The sequence below is a fragment of the Pelophylax lessonae genome (assembly GCF_965119305.1).
Source record: "Pelophylax lessonae genome assembly, chromosome: 10".
NCBI lineage: Eukaryota > Metazoa > Chordata > Amphibia > Anura > Ranidae > Pelophylax > Pelophylax lessonae.
The window spans coordinates 13,099,655-13,127,512 of record NC_138777.1 but is presented as its reverse complement, the minus strand read 5'-3'; the positions used below and the strand labels follow the sequence as shown (position 1 = coordinate 13,127,512).

General features: G+C 45.1%; 1 long non-coding RNA gene and 1 pseudogene across 2 annotated transcripts in view; both read left to right on the top strand.

The window, feature by feature from the left end:
- LOC309565377 (alpha-1,3-mannosyl-glycoprotein 4-beta-N-acetylglucosaminyltransferase C-like) overlaps positions 1 to 3,059 on the top strand; it is a 106,617-nt pseudogene extending 103,558 nt beyond the window's left edge. The window contains exon 5 of the transcript XR_014226113.1: positions 1,350 to 3,059. The product of XR_014226113.1 is annotated as an alpha-1,3-mannosyl-glycoprotein 4-beta-N-acetylglucosaminyltransferase C-like (transcript). The remainder of the gene's footprint in view (positions 1 to 1,349) is intronic.
- Positions 1 to 27,858, top strand: part of LOC309565378 — a 724,777-nt gene that overhangs the window by 107,507 nt on the left and 589,412 nt on the right. The gene's annotated exons all lie outside the window — the stretch shown is intronic.

Below are 27,858 nucleotides of genomic sequence, written 5' to 3'. Positions count from 1 at the left end.
AGGTCTCGGTGTTCATTTCACAAGTCCCTCCCCCATACAGTTAGAAAGCAGCCCCTAGGCTCACACTTAACCCTTTGATCACCCCTAGGTTATCCCCTTCCCTGCCAGTATTATTACAGTAACAGTGCATATTTTTAGCACTGATTACTGTAGTAATGTCACTGGTTCCCCCAAAAGTGTCAAAAATGTCAGTTAGGTGTCCGATCTGTCCGCCGCAATGTCGCAGTGCCGCTAAAAATCGAAGATTGACGCGATTACTAGTAAAAAAAAAAAAAAAACACAACAAAACTACATAAATTTTTCCCCTAGTTTGTAGACGCAATAACTTCTGCACAAACCAATCAAAAAAGACGCTTTTTTTTTACCAAAAATATGTAGCAGAATACAAATTGGCCTAAAACTATGAAAAAAATTGATTTTTAAATTATTTTTTTTTTTGGAATGTTATATAGCAGAAAGTGAAAAAGTTTTTTTTTTTTTTTTTTTCAGAATTGTCGCTCTTTTTTTGTTTATAGAGCAAAAAAATTTAAAAATTAAAAAAAAAAAAAATCGCAGAGGTGATCAAAAGAAAGCTCTATTTGTGGGGAAAAAAGGACATTCATTTTATTTGGGTATAGCGTAACGCAGTGCCGAATCGCAAAAAATGACCTGGTCATTAAAGCAGTAGTATCCCGTTTTTTGACACTTTTACCTACAGGTAAGCCTATAATAAGGCTTACCTGTAGGTACAATTAATATCTCCTAAACCGGCACGGTTTAGGAGATATTTGCAGTGCATGCAGCCGCTCAAGCGAGCGGCGCATGCACTCTGAAGGTCCGGGGGGACCTTCAGTTTTCCTTGCCGGGAGCTTGCTGGAAAATCACTGACATCATTGTCATCAGTGACATCATCGCGGCTCCGGCCAATCACAGCGCCGGAGCCGACGAACCCGGAAGAGACGCCGAAGGATCATGGCAGCGCCCGCAGCGATGTCCGGGGGTCCGTGTCGGGGCTTCGTGCTAAGGTAAGTAATACATAATGAGCTAGTATGCGATGCATACTAGCTCATTATGCCTTTGTCTTGCAGGTTTTTTTTTTTGTTTTCGGGTTTACAACCGCTTTAAGGGGGTAAATCCTTCCGGTCCAGAAGTGGTTAAACTGAAGCCGTATCTTCACCTGTCTGCATAGTGGCTGGGTTTCCGGTGTGCATCGCTTCTACTTTGTGCCACTAGATGGAGCTGACAATGATAGGAAATACAAATATACACAATATGGGGGAATTTTCACAACAGCAATGACTTGCTTTAAACAGCCACCATAATCTTGAACAATTACTAATATGTATGTATTTTTTTTTTGCTTCTTATAGAATTTCTATCCATTGGCATATCTTCTGTTAAGAGAGAGAAGGAGAATTATCTTCAAATCACACTTCAGTCCATCTTCAGCCACAGCAGTCTGGCGGAGCTGGAAGAGTTAGTGGTTGTGGTATACCTGGCCAACACCAAATATTCCATTAACACGGAAATGGCAGCAGACCTTGCAAATCATTTTCCGTCAGAGATTGCGGCCGGGCAGCTGCTGGTGATCAGTAGCTACAGCAATGCCTATCCCACCCTTGAAGGTCTAAAAAGGAACTATAACGACGCTCCTGAAAGAGTCAAATTCCGTTCCAAACAGAACGTGGACTACGCCTTCTTAGTCAACTTTTGCGCCAATCTGTCCCAGTTCTACCTCCAGTTAGAGGATGACGTGACCTGCTCCATGAACTTCCTCACCTCAATTAAGTCATACGTCCAAAAATACATCTCTCCATGGACCACGATAACGTTTTCCACCTTGGGATATATCGGGAAACTTTATCACAGCGTGGACTTGCCGAAACTAGCACGGTTCCTTCTGATTTTCTACGATGAGATGCCGTGTGACTGGCTCTTGGATCTTTTCTACAAATCCAAGGCTCAGAAGGAGATCATCCAGTACAAACCATCCCTCTTCCAACACATTGGGCACTTTTCCTCATTTCAGGGCAAGGAAAACAAGCTGAAAGATAAAGAATTTATGGAAGTCACGGAAACCTACGGAGATCATCCACTGGCGTTTTGTGCCACCAGTATAAAGGCCTTCGAAGACCACACTGCGGACCGTGTGTGCTTCCCTGGTCCTAATTTCTTTTGGGGGGTAGAGCTAAAAGCAGGTGACCATTTTACAATGACTTTCATGAATTCAACCAACATTGAGAAGCTCAGGATCATTACAGGAAGCTCAGAGCATCCTGGAGACACCTTGAAATCAGGTTATGTACAGTTCGGGAGACACAGAATCCAAGGTCATGAACACATAACATGTGAAGCGTTTACGAAAATCGGCGACTTTCAAAATGGGACGTTTTTCCTGGACAATATAGACCAGACAGCGAGGGGGTCAGTAGACTGCCTTAAAATCCAGGTTTCTGCACCCCAAACTGAGTGGATGATAATACGGAAAGTAGGTATTTGGGTCAGAAAGGAAAAGACGCGTCATAAAAACTCCACGAATATTGTGTTAGCCAACAGGTAGCTTCCTTTGGGAAGACAAATATTGATCTTGTTTGGATCATTCTCTTTGTGAAGAAGCACTTATTTTGCCGTGATAGTCATATGATTGAGCTGTCAGCCAGCTGGATATCTATGTTTATTACCAACAGGGAACATTGGTTTATTTAATAACCACGCACAAAGCCAAGGATTGCTGCCACCCAACCAATCGCAGATCTTCTTTTATCAATTTGGGGGCTTATTCATACAAGGCTGATAGTGTGCTGTGTTCTTCAAGAGAAATATGGATTTTAATAGTTCTGTCTATTTACAAAGCCGCTCGCTCAATGTCTCTACTCATCTCAAGCAGATTTTGATACAAATGGGGAAAAAAAATACAGAGAAATAAGAGTTTGCTCATTTTAAAAGGCTTTCCATTTGCCGAAAATGTATACAACCTTAAAGAGACACAATGGGGTTGATTTACTAAAACTTGAGAGTGCAAAATCTGGTGCAGCTCTGCATAGAAACCAATCAGCTTCAAGGTTTCTATTTGTCAAAGCTTAACCACTTAAGCCCCGGAAGATTTTACCCCCTTCCTGACCAGGGCCTTTTTTGCGATTCGGCACTGCGTGACTTTAACGGACAATTGCGCGGTCATGCGACACTGTACCTAAACGAATTTGATGTCCTTTTTTTCCCACAAACAGAGCTTTCTTTTGGTGGTATTCGATCACCTGTGCGATTTTTTGATCATGCGCTATAAACAAAAAATGGCGTCAATTTTGCAAAAATAACAATATTTTCACATATTTTTATATGAAATTCCCCTCCAAAAAAATTTAAAAATCTAAATTTTTTAACATTTTCGGCCAATTTGTTTTATGCTACATATGTTTGGTAAAAAAAAATCTCAAAAAGCGTATTTAGATTGGTTAGCGCAAAAGTTAACGCGTTTACTAACAAAGGGAAAGATTTTTGTCATTTTTGTTGTTTTTTTTTTAACGAGTAATGGCGGCGATCTGCGATTTTTTTTTGCGGGACTGCGACATTGCAGCGGACAGATCGGACCCTTGACTGACATTTTTGACACTTTTGGGGTTACTATACATATACACTGTTACTGTAAAAATGACCCTGGCAGGGAAGGGGTTAACTGTATTGGAGAGGGAGGGGTTAAGTGTGTCCTAGGGGCGTGTTTCTAACTGTGATGGGACATGGCTACTGGTGTAAGAACAGAGATCAACGGTCCTACATAGTAGAACCGTGTGATCTCCATTTTTACATAGAGGAGAATGACAGGCGGCTTGTTTACATTAGCTGCCTGCCTTTCTCCCTTCCTGGCGAACGATCGCGAGTAACCGGCGGACATCGGGTCCGCCGGTCACACGCACTGACTTGTTAGGGAACGAGCCGGAGCGGGCGCGCGCGCCCGCTATTGGCTCACAAGTGAGTGACAGGCTAGTGACGTACCGGTACGTCACTTTGCCTGGCCGGGGCTGACCGCCGCAGTATATGTACTTGCGGCGGTCGGCAAGTGGTTAACTGAACAAGCTGAAGTAAGAAGCTGATTGGCTACCATGAACACCTGCATCAGATTTTGCACTCTCCAGTTTTAGTTAATTAACCCCAGTGTGTCAATTTGCCCATTTAGGTCAGAGCAATGGTGTCTACACATAGCCCACCCCCCAGCATGCATACATACCTACCCAGCCACGCTTCTTCCTGTACTACCAAAGCCCTCACTAAGGCAGGCCATACGTTATGCAATCTTCTTTCCTTTCACCATGGGTTGAAAGAAAATTGCTTGATTCTTCCGTCAACACAGTCCTGCAGCGCTATTGTGCTATAGCCACTGGCAGTGATCTGGCAAAAGACAGGCTGGTTGAACTGATTGATGGATCAATGGATTGATGGATCGACTTCAGTACCTTTAGCTTGCCCAAAAATAGATGGAAGCTCAGCCGGTTCCTTCTGAAGTGGCCAAATTTCGATCTATCTATGGCGGCTTTAGGCTTTCTTCTCATGGATGGGCTATCACCCCTTTAAAAAGCTATCTGCGGTGGATCACTTTGGTGGTTTGAAGGTGTTCAGGAGGCAACACTGCCATCTCTTGAATGTTTAATTTTCTATCCCAGTTGGGACTTCCCATTGAAATAGCAGGACTACTGTGTATCAAGCATTGTGACTTCAATGGGCACGTTTGTCAAGTAGAGTGCCTAGTAGAGACAAATTAAACATGGCACCATGGAACAGCGAGGTCGCGGCAATGTGAACAGACCAGATACACTTGTAGGTTGGCAAGTAAAAACACGGATCAACTGGCCACTTGTGCGAACAAGGCCTAACAGGGTGAGGCTTCCAGGAATGGGAGAGCACATGACCTCCCCAATGTGGCAGTGCTTGGGCTGAGTAGCCAATCACCAGTACCAAACACAGTGAATTTAAGGGTGCCATGATCCCCCAACATTGGAGCTTAAGAAAGCCATAGATTATGCTATTTCCTTTCCTACAACCACGGGCTGAAGGAAAGCAAATTTGCTTGATTCCCCCATCAACACAGTGTTGATGGGGGAATCCCTCCTGTAGCGCTATTGTATTGTGACAGTGGGATGGTTTCTCCGTTGTCAGAATATAATGATCACTGCTGGTGGCTATATTGATCACATTAGAAAAACCCGACATGCTGGTTGTACTGAAGTTAATCAATAGATCAACTCCAGTACAACCAGCTTGCCCAAAGATGGATCAAAATTCGGCTGATTCTTGCTAAAACAGCCAAATTTCAATTAGTCTATGGCCAGCCTTAGGCAAACGGGGATGCCGCAATGAGGAGGCGGTGTATCTAATCCCCCTAACTAATTATTGCAACTAATCCCCCTGTAGCCTTCTCTGTGTTTATAATGCTTTAGTTTATGAATGAACAGGGAGCATCTGTACAGAGCGTTTCTTCTTCAGTCACAATGCAGCTGAGGCTGCATTGAACGGATTGAGGAATCTGTGTCCTCAATCGCTTTCTCTGTCTCAAATGTGAGATGTTAAGTGTCTGTTAAAACTACCGATATTTCACCAACCCCCACAGAGCTGTTCAAACAAATTTAAAAAATAAAAAGAAACTACAATTGTAAAAAATAAAAAAAAAATAAGGAATGGCTCATTCTCACAGGTATTCTGATTGCAAGAATGAGTGGCTTGTTCATGCAGCTGGAGCTGCCTGTTAGGCTTGGTTCACTGTTCATGTCCGTTAGGCTGTACGGGACCCCATGATTTCTAACAGCAGCCCTGTGGGTGGGTAAAAACGTGCATGCCTGGGGAGGTGGGCTATGTGCAGGCATGGTCACTTTGCCAATATATGGATCGAAATTCGGCCGATTCTTGTTGAAACAGCCAAATTTAAATTAGTCTATGGCCAGCCTTAGACAAACAGGGATGCCGCAATGAGGAGGTGGTGAGGTTGCATGGGAGGGCAGGGCCGCTGATAAGGGGGTAGCACCTGCCCTCCTGTACACAGCCCAGGCTCCAAAAGTTCAACAGGGGGGGCCCAGAGCAGCAGGAGTGGGCGCAATTACTGTAACTAATCCCCCTGTAGCCTTCTCTATGTTTCCAATGCTTCAGTTTGTGAATGAACAGGAAGCATCTATACAGAGCGTTTCCTGTTCATTCACAATGCAGCTGAGGCTGCAGAGATTGGATTGAGGAATCTGTGTCCTCAATCTCTTTCTCTGTCTCATATGTGAGATGTTAGGTGTCTGTTAAAACCCCTGATATTTCACCAACAAGGCGTTTACCCTTCATTCACAATGCAGCTGAGGCTGCAGAGATTGGATTGAGGAATCTGTGTCCTCAATCTCTTTCTCTGTCTCATATGTGAGAGGTTAGGTGTCTGTTAAAACCCCTGATATTTCACCAACAGAGCGTTTCCTCTTCATTCACATTGCAGCTGAGGCTGCAGAGAATGGATTGAGGAATATGTGTCCTCAATCTCTTTCTCTGCCCAAATATGAGATGTTAGGTGTCTGTTAAAACCCCTGATATTTCACCAACAGAGCGTTTCCTCTTCATTCACAATGCAGCTGAGGCTGCAGAGAACGGATTGAGGAATCTGTGTCCTCAATCTCTTTCTCTGTCTCAAATGTGAGATGTTAGTTGTCTGTTAAAACCCCTGATATTTCACCAACAAGGCGTTTCCTCTTCATTCACAATGCAGCTGAGGCTGCAGAGAACGGATTGAGGAATCTGTGTCCTCAATCTCTTTCTCTGTCTCAAATGTGAGATGTTAGGTGTCTGTTAAAACCCCTGATATTTCACCAACCCCCACAGGGCTGTTAAAAAAAAAAAAAAAACGTCTATTGTAGAAAATATTTAAAAAAAATAATGAGGAGCACATCCTCCCAGGTATTCTGATTGCATGAATGAGTGGTTTGTTCACACAGCTGGAGCCGGGTGTTAGGCTTGGTTCACTGTTCTTGTCCACTAGGCTGCATGGGGCCCCATGATTTCTAACAGCAGCCCTGTGGGTGGGTAATAATGTGCATGCCTGGGGAGGTGGGCTATGTGCAGACATGGTTATTTTGCCCCCAATAGGCAGACTGACTGTCTCTCTTTAAAGGCTCATATAGACAGGTGTAGCTTTTCCACGTGTTTCAGTGTTGCAACATGGAAGACTGGAAGGCCGGGTTTGACCTGATTTTATTTCTTTGGGCATAGCAGGTGCTATTTTTACATTTGCATTGCAAGTGTTAGAGCAGTGCTGCTGTCAATTGCAAAAGGCAACAACGCCCATCTAGTCCACAATCTGGCGTTATCTGCTATGTAGAGAGAGAGAGAACATGGAACGCGGATTATACACTGGATGGTTTACTGTATATTTTTTAAAATATTGCTACATTTTGTTATTTTTCTTTTATTTCTTTTTATCGATATGCAATACTACAGCACACGCATTTTCCCTGGATCTACTTGAATTTCCTCTTCTATTGTGCGGGACATGGCTCATCACTTGTTCGGGTTCCACCCAGATTGTTGCAAACCATGTGACCGATTCACAAATCCTATTTTAGGTGATATATTGTGCTTCCTATTTATTTTTCGAGTTGGAGTGAGAGGGGAGGAGCACCCGGTATCCAGAGTAATGCCACTCCTGATGTAGGATTCAAACAACCTTTATTGGAAGTGTAAACATATACATCGCCCCAACGCGTTTTGGAGGAATTGCCTCTCTTCTTCGGGGCATCGTATTAACCCGGCACCCTGCCGATCCCACGCTTTAAAGAGGAGCTCCAGGCTCCTCCAAAAAAAAAGAAAATAGTCAGCGGCTACAAATACTATAGCTGCTGACTTTTAATATAAGGACACTTACTGTCCAGGGATCCAGCAATATCCTAAGGCCCCTTTCACACGGGCGCACCGCCTGACGGTTCTGCTCAGTGGGGGGGTTGATCCGCCGATCCCTCGCTGAGCAGGCGGATGACAGCTCCGTCTCCGCTCTGTGGGCAGAGACGGAGCAGTCAGATCCCCGCTGTCCTCTATGGGGAGATCGGATGAGAACGGACCGCCTGACCGTTCTCATCCGATCCGATCCTCCAGACGGATGGAAAATAGGGTTTCCATCCATCCAGATTTCACAGACAGGATCGGAATCGGATAGCAGTGGGTGTCAGTGGAGATGTCACCGCTGACACCCGCTGCCCCATAGGGATTCATGGAGCATCCGATCAGGTCGGCCTGAAAAACTGACAGGCGGATCGGATCGGATCACCCATGTGAAAGGGGCCTAACTGATTTTTCAAGCAGCTTCCAGTGAAGGTGCCGGCATCCCAAGTAAAGGAAACAGGCAGTGAAGCCTTGTGACTTCACAGCTGGTTTACCATTGTACATGCACGAGTCGCGCTGCACCTTGTGAATGGTTCCGTAGTCTTCTGGTACCTGTGATGTGTCCCAGAAGACTGCTGGGGAAGAAGAGGGGCCAAACCTCTGAAGCAATCTGAGCCAGTAGTAGGAATGGGGACCTGTCAAAACCAGGTACCCTCCAAAATGTGACAAATGTGGCAGTGGAGGAGGGGGGGAGGGTACAAACAAGCAAAACTTCCTTGTCAAAACCAGGTACCCACGCTCCACCTCACCCCCCAAAAAGTGACAAATGTGGCAGTGGAGGGGGGAGGGTACAAACAAGCAAATCTTCCCTGTCAAAGCCAGGCACCCGCTCCCCCCCCCCCCCAAAAAAAAAGTGACAAATGTAGCAGTGGAGGAGGGGGGGGGGTACATTCCCGGCACCCTGCTATTTTTTTTTTTTTTAGGTTCCCTGTTATTTTTGTTTTTGGTTCCTTTAACAGACGAAGTGGTTCTGCAGATGTAGCAGTTGGGTTGAGACGAATCATTGAGACAGGGGTGCAGATTATATTCATTTATGTAAGGGTCCTTTCACACGGGCGATCCGATCCGCCTGTCAGTTTTTCAGGCGGATCTGATTGGATCCTCCATGCATCCCTATGGTGCGGTGGATGTCAGCGGTGACATGTCCGCTGTCACCCGTTGCGCTCCGATCCCATTCGGTCTGTTAATCTGGACAGATGGAAACCCTATTTTCCATTCGTCTGGCGGATGGGATCGGATGAGAACGGACAGGCAGTCCATTCTCATCCGATTCCCCCATAGAGGACAGCGGGGATCTGACAGCTCCGTCTCTGCACACAGAGCAGAGACGGAGCTGCCATCTGCCTGCTCAGCGGGGGATCAATCCCCCGCTGAGAAGAACGGACCTCGGATGGCGCACCATGTGAAAGGACCCTTAAACCTTTATCCCAAAAGGAAAAAACAGTGTTTCTGTAACGGATTATAAAGTGTGAGCTGGAGTTTGGCTTCAGGCCCGTTCACACTGGGGCGACCTCCGAGGTCGCGGTGCGCAGCTCGCACCGCGACCTCGGAGCGGCCGGCACGGACTTCATAACATTGAAGTCTATGCAGGTCGCCCCAAAGAAGCTCCGGACCCTTTTTCTAAGTCGGAGCGACTTGTGTCGCTCCTATTAGAACGGGTCCATAGCTTCTCAATGCAAGGCGACCTACGGCGACCTGTCAGGCGACCAGGTTGCCTGACAGGTCGCCCCAGTGTGAACGGGGGCTTAATGTGTTAGTGTATCTAAATATGCTAGTACATCAAAAACACTCCCCCCCCCCCCAGACTGACAATGCTGCTGCCTGCTGTACCTCCTGTACTTCTTTATCCAGAGTGGGGGCGCTCTAATACAAGAGGTGTGTTACTGGTCATATCAGCAGGTGAAAACAGAGGGGAAAGCCTAAAAAAAAAAAAAGAAAACGAATGCAGCCACCACATCTAATGATTGCTCAGATGCAATATTTGACATTTTTGGTTTCAGGTTTAAGCTGGTGAAAATTGAACCCTCGCTTACCATATCATTGAATTCCTTCACACCTCTTCCCAATGAGCCAGCAATGGGATTGGCTGCTAAGGATATCCGCTCAGTGATAGCGCTGGTCTTCCTCGCAGACGGGGTCACACACCTTTTCCCACTGTGATGAATACAAAGATTTCATTGTTCGGGAGATGACATGTATATATTTGTGTTCAAAATAAATACTATTTTCTGGTAACTCCGCCTACAACGTGTGATGAATCGTTATTATTGGTCTACAAAACAAGATGGATTCTCCTTATATTCCAGCGCAAGAATAATCTACCGAGATCTCAGTGTGATCTGTATAGACAATTACCCTGGGGGGGGGGGGGCATCCCCCGTGCTTCAATACCACCCACTTTCACCCCCTTCCTGCCCAGGCCAATTTTCAGCTTTAAGCGCTGTCACATTTTGAATGACAATTGCGCGGTCGTGCAACTCTGTACCCAAACAAAATCTTCATCATTTTCTTCCCTACAAGTAGAGCTTTCTTTTGGTGGTATTTGATCACCTGTGCGATTTTTCTCTTTTTTGCTAAACAAATAAAAAACAGACCAAAAATTTTGAAAAAAAAAGAGTTTCTTTGTTTACGCTAAAAATGTTGTAACTAAGTATGTTTTCTCCTGCACTGAAGAGCACAGATGAGGCGGCACTGATGATGAGGTACTAATATGTAACACTGATGGGCACTGATAGGTAGCACTGATATGCAGCACTGATGGGAACTGGTAGGTGGCACCGATAGGCGACACTGATGGGCACTGATAGGCGGCACTGTTGGTGGAACTTATAGGTGGCACTGATGGGCAATGATGGGAACTGATGGGCACCCATAGGCAGCATTAATGGGCACTGTTGGTGGCACTGATGGGCAATGATGGAAACTACTGATGAGGAGGCACTGACAGGCATTACTTATGAGCACTGATTGGAATCCCTAATAGGCACTTGTGACGAGACCCTTGCTCGCTCGCTTCCGCTCTCCCTCCTCTGTTTCTAGTGAGTCAGCTTGCAGATCGCAACGTCTGATGGTTCGGTCAACCAAGGCTCCGGGATCCGAACTACAGCTATGTGCCATTCGGAATCCATTAGAACAAACACCAAGCAGGCTGTATGTAAGTTCAAACAGGAAGACCTTTATTGGAAGTACACAACTCACTTTTATACAAAATTTGGAACATCCTGCCCCCAACAACCGCTTTTCCATTGGTCAATTGCAAAGTACATGCCGTTCTCCTTCAGGTCCTCCTTAGCCCTGCAAATGAGGACTTGAAAATGAGTCAGCAGGGGTTGGTCCGATTAGAAGAACGGTTATGTGTAATGAGACAGAAGCCCCAGGGGACAATCAATGTACACAATAGCCAGACACAGAACAATGGTTCCATATCGAGCCCCCAATACACATTACTCTGAGTGTCAATACATCCCTTAGCAGACAACAGGTGGGTTCATTAGCACACCTGACAATAGGTGAATTGAAAGCCACCTCAGACAAAAGCAACATTGTTAGACAGTCAGTCTCCACATTGAACTTCCTGGAATGACCATATTAGGAGTTGTACTTCCTGGTCAGAGACCTCATGGCAAATGGGAAAAAAATCTCAATATTTCTACATGGAGACCTTGCTGACAAATATGAAGCAATCCAAACCATCACCCATCTGTCCTTAAATTCCAGTGACGGTGAACACCGTCACAGCACTGATTTGCATCTTTAATGAGTACTGATTGGCATCCCTGGTGGCCATGGGTTAGCATCCCTAGTGGCATGGGTTGGCATCCCTGGTGGCCACGGGTTAGCATCCCTGGTGGCATGGGTTGGCATCCATGTGGACTCAAGTGGGGATCCCTGGTGGGCTCTAGTGGGCATCCCTAAAGGGTCTGCACAGATAATCAATGCGCTGATTATCAGCGCAGACCTCCCCCCCCCTCCCGTCAGGAGAGCCGCCGATCGGCTTTCCTCTACTCACGCCTTGTCAGCGCGAATGGAGGAAAGCTGATAAAAGGCACTTGCTGGTTACGATGCGACCAGCTGTAATTGGACACAGCTGATCACATGATAAAGAGCCTACGTCATAGGCTCTTAACCGAGATAGGAGATGTGGTGTGTCATCACAAGCTCAGCCATCATGAGCGCACATAAGCGACTTATCCTGCTGGATGTCATAGGATGTCCAGTCAACTTAACCACTTTGTGGCCGTCATTTTGCTATATGGCGGGCGGGAAGTAGTTAAAGAGTAAAACCCCTCCCCCTCTGGGTGATCCATTGCCATCCTAAGACCAGCCTACACAATCCTCCATGAGCATAAAAATGCTTACATTTACATTACACAGCCCCCCCCCCATGGAGCCCTTTACATTATACAGCCCCCCATGGACTCCTTTATATTATACAGCCCCCCATGGACCCCTTTACATTATACAGCCCCCCCCCCGGCCCCGTTACATTACACAGCCTCTCCCATGGACCCCTTTTACATTACACAGCCTGTCCCATGGAGCCCTTTACATTACACAGCCCCCCCCCCATGGACCCCCTTTACATTATACAGCCTCTCCCATGGACCCCTTTACGTTACAAAGGCCCCCCCCCATGGACCCTTTTCCATTACACAGCTTCCCACCCCACACCTCTGGATCCCTTTACATTACACAGCCTCTCCCATGGACCCCTTTACATTACACAGCCCCCCTGGACCCCTTTACATTACACAGCCCCCCATGGAGCCCTTTACATTACACAGCCCCCCCATGGGGCCCTTTACATGACACAGCCCCCCCATGGAGCCCTTTACATTATACAGCCCCCTAAGGATCCCTTTACATTATACAGCCCCCCCCCCCCCCGACCCATTTACATTACACAGCCTCTTCCATGGAGCCCTTTACATTACACAGCCTCTGCCATGGACCCCTTTTACATTACATAGCCTCTCCCATGGAGCCCTTTATATTACACAGCCCCCCCATGGACCCCTTTACATTACACAGACCCCCATGGACCCCTTTACATTACACAGCCCCTCTATTGACCCCTTTACATTACACAGCCCCAAATGGACCTCCACTACATTACACAGCCTCTCCCATGGACCACTTTACATTACACAGCTTCCCACCCTACACGTCTGGACCCCTTTACATTACACAGCCCTCCCCATGGACCCCTTTACATTACACAGCCCCCCATAGACCCCTTTACATTACACAGCCCCCATGGACCCGTTTATATTGCACAGCCCTCCCATGGACCCCATTACATTACACAGCCCCCCATCTACATATGGACCCCTTTACATTACACAGCTCCTCCCAGCACTCCTCCTCCCTACCTTATTTGGGTATGCTGCATGCAGAGCGGAAGACACAGGAGAGTGGAGCAGGAGGCACTAAGAACGAAACCGCAGCCCTGAATAGACAGCGCGAGCTGTTGCAGTTAACTTTCCAAGTTAACAGCAGGTGATTGGTTACTTGGGGGTCCTAGCAACCAATCCCCAGCTCGTTAGCTTAGAAAGCTCCCGCTGTCTATTCAGTGCTGCTGTTTCTCTCTCTCCCTCTGTGCCTCCTGCTACGCTCTCCTGTGTTATGTCTCGTACACACGTGCAGATTGTCGGCCGAAAAGATTCAGCCGACGACCGATCGGCCGATTTTCGGCTTGTTAGTATGATGCTTCCGACAGCCGACAGCGCACTTTCGGCCGAACAGAATCTGTCGTGCAGGCATTAAAATTTTTGTATGCCGACACCAGAACGGTCGATTGTTCGTCAGTCAGTACAGAATTCAGCCGACAGACAGCAGATTAGCAAGACTGGGCATGCTCAGAAAAGAAAAAAAGACAAGAAAAGTTAACCATCACATGACATCACTTCTGCAGTTGGCTGTTGTTGGCCGACAATATTCGTGTGCAGTCTTTTGCAGTTTTCAACAGACACGACAGACCTTGGACAAAAGATAATCTGCACGTGTGTACGAGGCATTAGTGAGCGGCGGAGGCAGGCCGGCCCTGGGTGTCACCCCTCAGACGGGACACGGCCATCGGGACTAATGCTGGGTCGCCCATGCAGTAAGATGGCCCTGGGTGACCTCTGTACATTGCAGGGATTATAACAATCTTTGTTGCAGATTCCTACCTTTTGTTATTCTGAAGAAATAGCGGTTTGTTTATCTGTGTATGTGTGCATCTGTATGGGAATGATTTTATAATTATCTTAACTGCTGCACTTGCAGGGCTCCAGTGAGGAAAGTGACGGAGCCTGCATCCCTTTAGACGTGATTTCCCTTTTTGAATAGTTCCCCTGAAACTAAAATATTTGTTGCAGGCAGGGCTTGACAAATTTGCTTGCAATCTAGGAGCCAGCTAAAAAAGTTAGGAGGCAGTTTCTTTACTAGGATGCTAAACGATCGGCTTCTGTCGGACCGGCTGCCATACACACGGGCTGAATGGCGGCCAGTTTTTATTGAGCCGGCCGATGCATTCGGCCCGTGTGTACTTGGCTTGATGGTGTGATGGGCAGTGGCTCACTAGGGAAGGACAGTGCAACCACCTTAGGCCCCTTTCACACGGGCACCGCCACTAAGCAGAATCTGGTTGCTCAGCTGGGATTTTTCCGTGAATCCCCAATGAGCAGGCGAATGACTGGAGCTGTCGGCTCTGCTATGCAGAGCGAACACGGACACAGTCCCGCTCTCCTCTATAGGGAAATCGGATGAAAAACGGATCGTGCATCGTGCACATAATCATGTATTATGCGCAGCCAGGCGCCCTGCCGCAGAAAATTTGCGTGGGGGGGTCGGCACGTGGTAATAAAAAAAATAAATAAATAAATACACTGTTTTCATCTTTGTGGGGGTGTAAATGGAACTAAGGCTGTTCCAACCAGCTGCCCCACACTCCCTGTCCACTCACAATTAAGGAGAGGGCGCTAGATCAACCTCTTCTCTTCTTGGAAAGGGCGGGCAGTAAGAACAGGCACGGGAAACCCTTAGCGCTGTCAGTGACTGCTTGTTGCAGCACCGGCCACCACAAGAGGGCGCCAGTTCCCCGATGAAGGCATCTCGCTCCAGCAGGCTGCAAAGCCGCGGCCTCAATTACCGGCCGGCGCAGCATCTTGGTCCGCGCACCCGGGGGTGGGGGCTGGATGGGGACAAGACACCTGCCCCAATGTAGCCCAGGCGCCAGGTCGCTAATTCTAGTTAGTTCTGGACCGGAAGGATTTGCTTCCTTAATGACCAGGCCATTTTTTGCGAATCGGCGTTAGTTTAACGGACAATTGCAAGATCGTGCGATGATGTACCCAAAAAAAATTTATGTCCTTTTTTTCTCACAAATAGAGCTTTCTTTTGGTGGCAATTGATCACCTCTGCGATTTTTATTTTTTGCGCTATAAACAAAAGATTTGTGACAATTCTGAAAAAAAAAAAAAAAAACAATTTTTCACTTTCTGCTATATAACATTCCAAAAGAAAAATTTCAAATCAAATTTTTTTAGGCCAATTTGTATTGTTGTACATATTTTTGGTAAAAAAAAAAATAATAATAATCGCAATAAGCCTATTTTGATTGGTTTGCGCAAAAGTTATCGCGTCTACTAACTACAGGAAAGTAATGGCGGAGATCTGCGATTTTTAGCAGGACTGCGACATTGCAGCGGACAGATTGGACCCCTGACATTTTTGACACTTTTGGGGGGACCAGTGACATTACTACAGTAATCAGTGCTAAAAATATGCACTGTTACTGTAATAATGACACTGGCAGGGAAGGGGTTAACACAGGGTGATAAAGGGGTTAAACATGTCCCGAGGAGCTATTTTTCTAACTGTATGGGGCGGGGCTTGTGAAATTATCTCAGAGACATGTGATCCTATATAGGAGAATATATACAGTATATAAAAAAAAAAATATATATATATATACATACACACACACACACACACATACATACTGTACATACATACACACACACACATACATACATATACACACACACACACACACACAGTATCTCACAAAAGTAAGTACACCCCTCACATTTTTGTAAATATTTTATTCTATCTTTTCATGTGACAACACTGAAGAAATGACACTTTGCTACAATGTAAAGTAGTGAGTGTACAGCTTGTATAACAGTGTAAATTTGCTGTCCCCTCAAAATAACTCAACACACAGCCATTAATGTCTAAACCGCCGGCAACAAAAGTGAGTACACCCCTAGGTGACCAAATTGGGCCCAATTAGCCATTTCCCCTCCCCAGTATCATGTGACTCGTTGGTGTTACAAGGTCTCAGGTGTGAATGGGGAACAGGTGTGTTAAATTTGGTGTTATCACTCTCACTCTCTCATACTGGTCACTGGAAGTTCAACATGGCAGCTCATGGCAAAGAACTCTCTGAACTCTCTGAGGATCTGAAAAAAAAGAATTGTTGCTCTACATAAATATGGCCTAGGCCAGTGATGGCGAACCCATGGCACGCGTGCCACAGCTGGCACGCAGGGCCCTCTCTGTGGGCACGCCAGCTATACTGGGAAGCTGATGCCTGCGCTCTCTAATCCTCCCTCTCCCTGCTGTGACAAGGGGGGAAGCAAGCGTGGACTGTCAGTGTATTTCCCCGCTCGCCCCCTTTCTGTCAAGCAGTGCTGGACAGGGACAGCGTGGCACTTGCAGAGATCGCCACCCACACTGATTCCTCCTGCCTCCCCATTGGCTGCAGCCAAGCACCAATGAGGAGTTTGACAAGTGCACCATAGGCATTTAGTCCCAGAATACTATGGAGAGAGAAAGAGAGATCGAGATCGTGAGAGAGATCGTGAGAAAGACTGGAGCAGCACACTGTGAGCAAGGGACAGAGAGGCTGTTAGGATACCCCCCCTGCAGTGCCAGTTGTGGGCCTTGCCACGGGCAACCGAGAGTGAGTGGACATCTGTTCGGAGGAAGTGTTGCTGTGTCGCTGGGATTGGGGAGAGGCCCTTGCGGCCATTATCTATGGCTGTTATTAATTGCAGTGTTGGCACTTTGAAAAAAATACGTTGGTTTTGTGTCGCAATTTGGGCACTCGGGCTAAAAAAGGTTCGCCATCACTAGCCTAGGCTATAAAAAAGATTGCCAAGACCCTGAAACTGAGCTTCAGCACGGTGGCCAAGATCATCATACAGCGGTTTAACAGGACAGGTTCCACTCAGAACAGGCCTTGCCATGGTCGACCGAAGAAGTTGAGTGCACGTGCTCAGCATTATATCCAGAGGTTGTCTTTGGGAAATAGATGTATGAGTGCTGCCAGCATTGCTGCAGAGGTTGGAGGGGTGGGGGGTCAGCCTGTCAGTGCTCAGACCATACGCCGCACACTGCATCAAATTGGTCTGCATGGCTGTCATCCCAGAAGGAAGCCTCTTCTAATGATGATGCACAAGAAAGCCCGCAGTTTGCTGTAGACAAGCAGACGAAAGACATGGATTACTGGAACCATCTCCTGTGGTCTAAAGAGGCCAAGCTAAACTTATTGGGTTCAGATGGTGTCAAGAGTGTGTGTGGCGGCAACCAGGTGAGGAGTACAAAGACAAGTGTGTCTTGTCTACAGTCAAGCATGGTGGTGGAAGTGTCATGGTCTGGGGCTGCATGAGTGCTGCCGGCACTGGGGAGCTACAGTTCATTGAGGGAACCATGAATTCCAACATGTACTGTGACATACTGAAGCAGAGCATGATCCCCTCCCTTTGGAGACTGGGCTGCAGGTCAGTATTCCAACATGATAACAACCCCAAACACACCTCCAAGACGACCACTGCCTTGCTAAAGAAGCTGAGGGTAAAGGTGATGGACTGGCCAAGCATGTCTCCAGACCTAAACCCTATTGAGCATCTGTGGGGCATCCTCAAACAGAAGGTGGAGGAGTGCAAGATCTCTAACATCCACCAGCTCTGTGATGTCATCATGGAGGAGTGGAAGAGGACTCCAGTGGCAACCTGTGAAGCTCTGGTGAACTCCATGCCCAAGAGGGTTAAGGCAGTACTGGAAAATAATGGTGGCCACACAAAATATTGACACTTTGGGCCCAATTTGGACATTGTCAGTTAGGGGTGTACTCACTTTTGTTGCCTGCAGTTTAGACATTAACCACTTGCCGACTGCCTAACGACGATTTACGTCGGCAGTCAGCCCCTCACAGGCAAAGCGACGTAGTTCTACGTCGCTAGCCTGTGGGGGTCTAGGGAGCGAGCGCGCGCCGCTGGAGGCGCGCTCCCGCTCGGTCACAGACCCCCCCACGTGAGTGACCAGGGGACCCGATGTCCGCTGGCCACTCGCGATCGTCGGTTACAGAGGGAGAAAGGCAGGCAGCTAATGTAAACAAAGCCGCCTGTCATTCTCCCCTGTGTAACAGCACAGATCACGCGGTCCTGCTATTTAGGACCGTTGATCTGTGCTGTTACACCACTAGCCACAGCCAATCACAGTTAGAAACACGCCCCTAGGGACATACATAACCCCTCCCTCTCAAATAAAGTTAACCCCTTCACTGCCAGTGTCATTTTTACAGTAACAGTGCATATTTTTAGCACTGATTACTGTAGTAATGTCACTGGTAACCCCAAAAGTGTCAAAAATGTCTGTCAAGGTTCGATCTGTCCGTCGCAATGTCGCAGTCCCGCAAAAAAAAGAAACGCAGATCGCCGCCATTACTCGTTAAAAAAAAAAAACAATAAAAATGATAAAAATCTTTCCCTTTGTTAGTAAACGCAATATCTTTTGCGCAAACCAATCAAAATACGCTTTTTGTGATTTTTTTTTTTTACCAAACATATGTAGCAGAAAACAAATTGGCCTAAAATGTTAAAAAATTTTGATTTTTACATTTTTTGGGGGGGGGAATTTCATATAAAAAAATATTGTTATTTTTGCAAAATTGACGCTCTTTTTTTGTTTATAGCGCATGATCAAAAAATCGCACAGGTGATCAAATACCACCAAAAGAAAGCTCTGTTTGTGGGAAAAAAAGGACGTCAAATTCGTTTAGGTACAGCGTTGCATGACCGCGCAATTGTCCGTTAAAGTCACGCAGTGCCAAATTGCAAAATAGGCCCTGGTCAGGAAGGGGGTAAAATCTTCCGGGGCTTAAGTGGTTAATGGCTGTATGTTGAGTTGTTTTGAGGGGACAGCAAATTTACACTGTTATACAAGCTGTACACTCACTACTTTACATTGTAGCAAAGTGTCATTTCTTCAGTGTTGTCACATGAAAAGATAGAATAAAATATTTACAAAAATGTGAGGGGTGTACTCACTTTTGTGAGAGTTTGGTCATGCATATTGTAGCTATGACTAAGCACTGATACAAGTTCCAGAGCAATCAATGGTGATCAGAATGAACCCTTAAAAGGTCTATTGACAAATCCCAAATCATATTGCTATTTGGAGTGCACCTGATCAAACTCAGGGTAATTATATATACCATTTGGACATATCTATCTAGAGTTTGGTTATGCATATTGTATCCAAGATTAAGCACTGATACAAGTGTGAAACGCATCAGCTGTATTGTTCCTGCACCACTGTATGCATTTTACCCTCTTCAATAAAACGGGATTGCATTGGAGTGCGGCCGTCCAGACATCTTTTTTGTTTCTACAGGTTATGCTTGTTCCATCTGTATGACTCAAAACTTTTAAAAGGTACAAAAGAAACCCCAATTGTTTGGGACTATGAATGCCACTGGACACAGAGAAGAAAACCAAGTAGTAAAAAACATCAAAATTTTATTAAATTTTACATAGAAAAAGTATATAAATTACAACCATGAAAACACATATAACAATACAAGCTAAAAATTGCATGCAATGACAGATCACCCTAGATATAGAAGACTCCAAGGTACACGTGGTGAAGAGAACTGGAGAGACCCTACACGTTTCGAGTAAATGCCCTTCTTCAGGGATCTGCCAGAGTTCAAAACACAAAATGTGCCATTGAGGTCTTCACAAGGTAGGGATGAACTGTCAATTAAAAACCGGTAGAAGCTACCAGTGAAGAGAGGTGCCCGATGTCCAGTATGCACATGGTCTAATGGGTAGGTATAAGAAACAAGGTGAAGATGGCTGCGGTGCCAATAAAACAATGGACGCCACAATGATCCACAAATGGTCCAAACCGTAACCCCAAAAGGAGGGGGTTATTTCAAGGTGTATAAGCCTGTTGTATAAGAGTAGACATGTAGTTGGAGGTCACATAGTTGTCAGCTCAGTATGCTGAATGTACATTAGAGTATAAACATCTTAAGTCGATGTTGAGAGGGCAGCCGGAGGGTATTTACCTGAAACGCGTAGGGTCTCTCCGGTTCTCTTCACCACCTTGGAGTGTACCTTGGAGTACACCTTCACCATGTACCTTGGAGTCTTCTATATCTAGGGTGATCTGTCATTGCATGCAATTTTTAGCTTGTATTGTTATATGTGTTTTCACGGTTGTCATTTATATACTTTTTCTATGTAAAATTAAATAAAATTTTGATGATTTTTACTACTTGGTTTTCTTCTCTGTGTCCAGTGGCATTCATAGTCCCAAACAATTGGGGGTTTCTTTTCTATCTACCTATCGGGATGATGGCCACGGACACCAGGTACTGGATGATGGGATAATATATATTTTGTCAAAACTATTAAAAGTCTTCCACAGCCAGGCAAATAGTATTTTCTAAAGGAGGTTTGGCAATAGCACCCCCCATACGTTCTTCAGGACAGGGTCAATTGATACAAAGTATACAATCAGTAAATATGAATGAATTAAAATCGAAGAAATATTCTTTTTTGTCCACTAGATGGCAGCATGGTGTCACTTGAGAGAAATATTCTTTTTTTTTTCCACTAGATGGCAGCATAGTGTCACTTGTAACATCCACAACTGCATCAGGATCAGCACACACAAGCAGATTCCTGCATTGGACAGCAGAGACTTCTTATAAACACAAGATATTTATAGGTCTGATCCAAATCGCATTATAGGGATTTATTCTTCAATTTATTACAGAGGTGGCGCCAAGGAAATCATATCTTTATCCCTCTGTGCCATATTTTACACATGAACTGCTGGTTTACAGTACAGAATAATAACTTTGTGAACACAGCGAACCCTTAAAAACATTTTAAGATCTCAGAGAAACCCTGAAATAATTTTCTCACCTACAAGTCACTCTAATATTTGTGTGATCAGAAACAAATGCACATAAAATATAAAAAAGAATTGCATGCTAAATATCTGAATGACCGTCACAACGAGGCCTCGTCCACACAGACGTACCAATTTACACAGTTTGTTTCCTTTGAGCCCGTGCTGTGGTGCGGTATTTGTACTGGGAGACCAATAAAACTATGCAATAAAGTGAATTTTTGGAATTAAAGCAATACAAAATATAGCTTTTTGGAAAAAAAAAATTTATATATATATATATAAACAAATGATCAGTATATAAGAAACACGAAAAATCTGCAATAAGGTGAAAGTGAAAAAAAATTCTCTCTCTTTATTAATATAAGGAGTAAAAATGTTCCATAAGACAAGCAAACCTAACACATTTAGGTCTTCATAGACTGAAACGCGTTAGTGTTGCTTGTCTCATGGAACATTTTTACTCCTTATATTAACGTCTTGCCGACCACCCACCGTAAAAATACTGCTGCAAGGTGGCTTGGCTGTGCGAATCGCCGTACCCATGTGTGGCTCCAGGGGAGCGAGTGCGGGGGTACGCGCGTGGAGCTATTTGCGAGAGGGAAAGCTGATCTGTGGGGCCGGAGGCCACGTTTGCCCACCAGGCATCTGCGATCATTCCCCGGCATTCTGCTGTTATAAACACGGCAGACCATTGTTCTGTCAGCAATCAACACAGAGCTCCTGTGATCCTCCTATTTAGGAACACACGTCCCTGTGTTGATTCCATAAGCCCATCCTCCTCACAGTTAGAAAATAACCCCTAGGCATACATTTAACCCTGTGATCGCCCCTGGTGTCAACCCCTTCCCTGCCAGTGTCATTATTACAGTAACAGTGTATATTTTTAGCACTGATTACTGTAGTAATGTCACTGGTCCCCCCAAAAGTGTAAAAAAAAGTCAGTTAGGGGTCCGATCTGTCCGCCGCAATGTCGCAGTCCCGCTAAAAAATCGCAGATTGCCGCCATTACTAGTAAATAACAAATTAAATAAAAATGACATAAATCTTTCCCGTAGTTAGTAGACGCGATAACTTTTGCGCAAGCCAATCAAAATACGCTTATTGAGATTTTTGTTTTACCAAAAATATGTAGCAGAAAACAAATAGGCCTAAAATGATGAAAACTTTTTGTTTTTTAATTTTTTTTTTTTACTGGGAATGTTATATAGCAGAAAGTGAAAAAAATTTGTTTTTGTTTTTTTTTCAAAATTGTCGCTTTTTTTTTTTTTTTTATTATAGCGCAAAAAAATAAAAATCACACAGGTGATCAAATACCACCAAATGAAAGCTCTATTTGTGGGGAAAAAAAGGACATTAATTATATTTGGGTACAGCGTCGCACGACCGCGCAATTGTCCGTTAAAGTAAAGCAGTGCCGAATCGCAAGAAAATGGCCTGGTCATTAAGGGGGCAAATCCTTCTGGTCCAGAAGAGGTTAATAAAGAAGAAGAATTTTTTCACTTTCACCTTGTTGCCGATTTTTCGTGGGGTCGATGTTTATGCAGGCAGCTGGAGTCCACTACTCTGGCACAGTAATACAACAGCTCTAGCCTGGGAGGTGTGGGAACGGGTTGCAGCACCTCACTTTGGTCTTGATTTATAATCAGTATATTAGAATGTGCAAGCAGTGCTGAAATACTTCAAATAATCTATTGAGATGCGGATTATTATATATATATATATATATATATATATATATACACACCCCAAAATCCTCAGTCCCCATACATAATATCCATACACTGTATAAAAAAAGTTCCCATACATAATATCCATACATTGTATAACAAAGACTGATTCAAGAGTGTTCCCCGTGCACAGTCCTGTAATAATGTGCAATGTAGTCTCAGTAATATCAGCCCACGGCTTTCTCTTACTGGCCTTTCACTCTCTCCACCAAGCCTCTGATTGGAATCCCTGTCAGCTTTGGCAATAATGCAGACAACAAATAGCCCCCCATGGTGTATATCCAGATACATTATATCAGGGATCCTCAAACTACAGCCCTCCAGCTGTTGCAGAACTACACATCCCATGAGGCATTGTAAAACTCTGACATTCACAGCACTGACAAGGCATGATGGGAATTGCAGTTCCTGAACAACTGGAAGGTCGTAGTCTGAAGACCCCTGCATTATATTAATAAAGAAAAGTATTATAATAAAACCCACAATATGAAATGCTCTCAGAGTACTAAGCAATGTGTTTCTGCAACCCCACTGACAGCTCCAATTCCATGTATATGGGACTTTTGAGTTACATAATGACATCAGCGGGTCTCCGCCCACTCAATTTGTTTTATCATGAATGACTTCATCAGGAGTGGAATCAGCAATCCTGAGGAAGTCATTGTGTCTCCCATATATATGGAGGAATCCATTGGGAGTCCCACGATGCATTTTTGAAACCCCACTGACCACTTAAATTCCATGTATATGGGAGTTTTGAGCTATGTAATGGTGTCAGCAGGTCTCTGCCCACTTAACTTGTTTTGTAATGAATGACTCCATCAGGAACGGAGTCGCTAATCCTGATAAAGTCATCAAGTCTCCTAAATATGGAGGATGTCAGTTGGGACTCCCAAATATGGAGGATGTTCAGTTGGGACTCCCAAATATGGAGGATGTGTGGTTATGAGTAAGCGATTATCTATATCGTGAAACGCGTCAACCTGGCATGTCTCTCAATGCACTGTCTGTATGGATTAGTTTATGAGGAAAAAAAAGACATCTTTGATTTGATACTTCTCTGAGTGCGGTCCAACTTCTTTGGTTTGTGCTAGTTCTGGATGGCGGATCTGACCAGCACCGGTCTACTTAGCCTCACCTGAGCGGCTTCCCTCTTCTATTCAAATATGGAGGATGTTCAGTCGGGACTCCCAAATATAGTGGGTGGCAATTGTGAATCCCAAATATGGAGGATGACAAATGTAACCCTCAAATATGGATGACAATAGTGACCCCTAAATATGGAGGATGGCAATTGTGACCCCTAATTATAGAGGATGGCAGTTGTGACTCCCAAATATTGAGGATGGCAATTGTTACCCCTAAATATGGAGGATGGCAATTGGAACTCCCATATATGGAGGAAGCTATTGTGATTCCCACAATGCATTTTTGCAACCCCTGCTTTAATTCCACATCTATGGGAGTTTTGAGACACAATTTTGGACACAATGACATCAGCGAGTCTCACTCAACTTGTTTTGTCATATTTGACTTCATCCTGAGTGGAATCAACAATCCTGAAGAAGTCGTGTCTCGCAAATATGGAGGAAGTCATTGTAACTCCCAAATACGAAGGAAGTCATTGGGATTCCTTAATATGAAGGAAGTCCCTTTGACTCCCAAATATGAAGGAAGTCACTGGGACTACCAAATGTGGAAGAAGTCACTGTGACTACCAAATATGGAAGAAGTCACTGTGACTAACAAATATGGAGAAAATCATTGTGATTCCCAAATATGGAGGAAGTCATTGTGACTCCCACAGTGCATTTCTGCAACCCCACTGACAGCTCTAATTCCATCAACTTTAGAGTTACGTAATGAAGTTAGCAGGTCTCTGCCCATTCAACTTGTTTTCTCATGAATGACTTGATCAGAAATGGAATATCCAATCCTGATGAAGTCATTTAGTCTCTAAAATATGGACGAAGTCACTGTGAATCCCAAATATGGGAGGAAGCCATAGTGACTCCAAAATATAAAGGAAAATCATCCTGTCTCCCAAATTTGCTCCTACATTGTCGTTCTGACACACAGGCTTCTGATGGAAACCAGAAGAATCTTCAAAACAGGCATGGTCCACCATTATCACCATCAGGAAACCCACCCTAAATAAATGCAATGCAGGAGATCAGCAGTACTTTGATGCAACAAAGGAAAAAAACATGGAAGCAATTATTTTATTAGAAAACATATGGCACATATTTGACACGCCGTGCTTTAGCACAGTATTTCTCAACCTTTTTTCAGTCGAGGCACCCTTCAAAATTATAGACAACCTCAAGGCACCCATCAAAATTATAGACAACCTCAAGGCACCCATCAAAATTATAGACAACCTCAAGGCACCCTTCAAAATTATAGACAACCTCAAGGCACCCTTCAAAATTATAGACAACCTCAAGGCACCCTTGAAAATTATAGACAACCTCAAGGCACCCTTCAAAATTATAGACAACCTCAAGGCACCCTTGAAAATTATAGACAACCTCAAGGCACCCTTCAAAATTATAGGCAACCTCAAGGCACCCTTCAAAATTATAGACAACCTCAAGGCACCCTTCAAAATTATAGACAACCTCAAGGCACCCTTCAAAATTATAGACAACCTCAAGGCACCCTTCAAAATTATAGACAACCTCAAGGCACCCATCAAAATTATATACAACCCTAAAGGCACCCTTCAAAATTATAGACAATCTTAAGGCACCCTTCAAAATTATAGACAATCTTAAGGCACCCTTCAAAATTATAGACAACCTCAAGACACCCTTTAAAATTAAGGACAGTCTTAAGGCACCCAATTCTAAAATGTAAAAAACTATTCTGATAGCTTTATATAATGCAGCAACATCCACACGTAGGACACCCAACGTTGGAGGCGATTTATTCTTCCAAGGCAAATACACACTGCTACTGACTAGTATTCCAATGTCCTCTTCTCCCTCAATTAGATAATGTCACACAAGTGCTGAAGTAGAGAGGCACAGGAAGGTCAAACAAGGATGTTGTGGAGGTAACAGACATCATCCTTATCTGATGAGGTCCTTGGCTGTTAGAATTCCAGTGTCTAGAAAGTCATAATGGCGCGTCATGAAAACCTGTGGCTTTGGGTAACTAAAAGGCAGGCTTGATCCACCTGCTGGCTTGTATACAATTTTTGATGAATTTTTAGGCATTTTGCCAAGGCACCCTTGAAGAAACCTCAGGGCACCCCAGAGTGCCTGGGCACCCTGGTTAAAAAAGGCTGCTTTAGCAAACCAAGATTGAATTAAATTCGGTGTTGGATCTTCTTTAAGCCTCAGTCAACACTTGCTGACACCCTGGGCGACTCTCTTGTTATGGATGGGACTCTCCATGTAACAGCTGACTCCAGCAGGAAGTCTTTCATGTAACACGGGGAGAAAAGGAATCCACCCACTTACAAACCACATGAGCACTTCCTAGGAATAATTGACAAGGAAGCATGGGGAAAGAGGACTCTTTTAAATAAGAAGGAAGCTCATGTTGCAGTGGCCCATTAACACACAAGAAGCGGGCACACTGAGCCGATGATGGATGGAGAGTCATTCTTGGCTGAGTGACACATCGGGATAAACTCTCTATTATGTGCATGTTAATGTGTAAGCCAAACTCACGGCTAATTCTCCACGAGTAACAATCACCGCCATGAATGGGAGTCAATGTATGACTAGAGCTTAACTCATTTCTGGCCGCGGCAGGTCTCTGCCTCTCATAAGGACCGATTCTCAGCAACGCGTTCCTACCTGAATCACACAATCATGACTCAGGGACAAAGAGAACATTAAATCCAAACTCCGACCTTCCCTTCAGTCTTGCACAGTTGTACCGGCTCCTCTCCTGAACTGAAATGGCTTCCTCTGATTTCACTGCACACTGTGAGCTTCTCATAATGTGCATTAGAAGCTGCAGGAAGTCAGAGCCTGCCTCATTTCTTGGCTGGAGGCCATCCATCATTACCTAGCTCTTTCTTTCCAGCCTAGCTGTCCCTGGTCTACGACTTTCATTCATTGGATTTTAGTTTTGTCAATCATGGAGGCTCAGCATCACATGGATGTTACCTGGGGGGGGTGGGGGGGTTTGTCTGCATGCAAATGTAGCCTGCCTAGGAACATTGAAGCCTCCTGATTGGCATCCACCCATCTACTAAGACATTTTAATTTCTCTGTAGCTCATTGACAGACGCAGATTCCATATCTTGATATCCATAGGGTATACTGCCCCCTACAGGAGTAGGACACTAGGCAGAAAAAAGCATTCTGATATTTACATAATATTTGAATCCCCGCCCATGGCCCGTCCTCCCTTTCATTCATTGGATTTGAGTCATGGAGGCTCAGTGGGCATTACCTTCATTGCCTAGAGCAGGGGTGTCAGACCCAATTTCATCATGGGCCGCATCAGCGTTATGGTTGCCCTCAAAGGGCCGGTTATATCTTTAAGGTTAAATGTCCAGAGCACCCTAGGCCCCCTTACATGAAATGTCAAGAGCCCCCCGACCATCATAAGTCAAGAGTCACCCACCCTTCCTTACATCACAATTCAGCCCCTTACCTGGTGCTACTGCCATGAAGAAGATGCGGGTGGATCTGGGAAGAAGAAAGTGCAAGGTCTGGAGGAAGACCAGAGGAGGGCTGTAGTCCGCTTACAGAGTCTGCTGAATGCTGGGACCAGGGGAGGCAAAGACAAGGTGGTGTTGTGGCTGCACAGAGAGGTGCAGGATCTGTAGGAGGAGTTCTGCCTTCCTCTCTGCTGCAGACTGCTGAGAAGGGGGGGGGCAAAGACGAGCATTTCAACAGCAGCACAGAGAAGCACAGGATCTGACAAAGGAGTTCTGTCCTCTGCTGCCGACTACTGAGACAAGGGAGGTGCCGCAGCTGAAGGAGAGGTGCGAGGGCCACATGAAATGGCCTGGGGGGCCGCATTCGGCCCGCGGGCCTTGTGTTTGACACCTGTGTGCTAAAGTGTGCTCTGTACAGCTAGGAGTTGTACAAGATAGCCA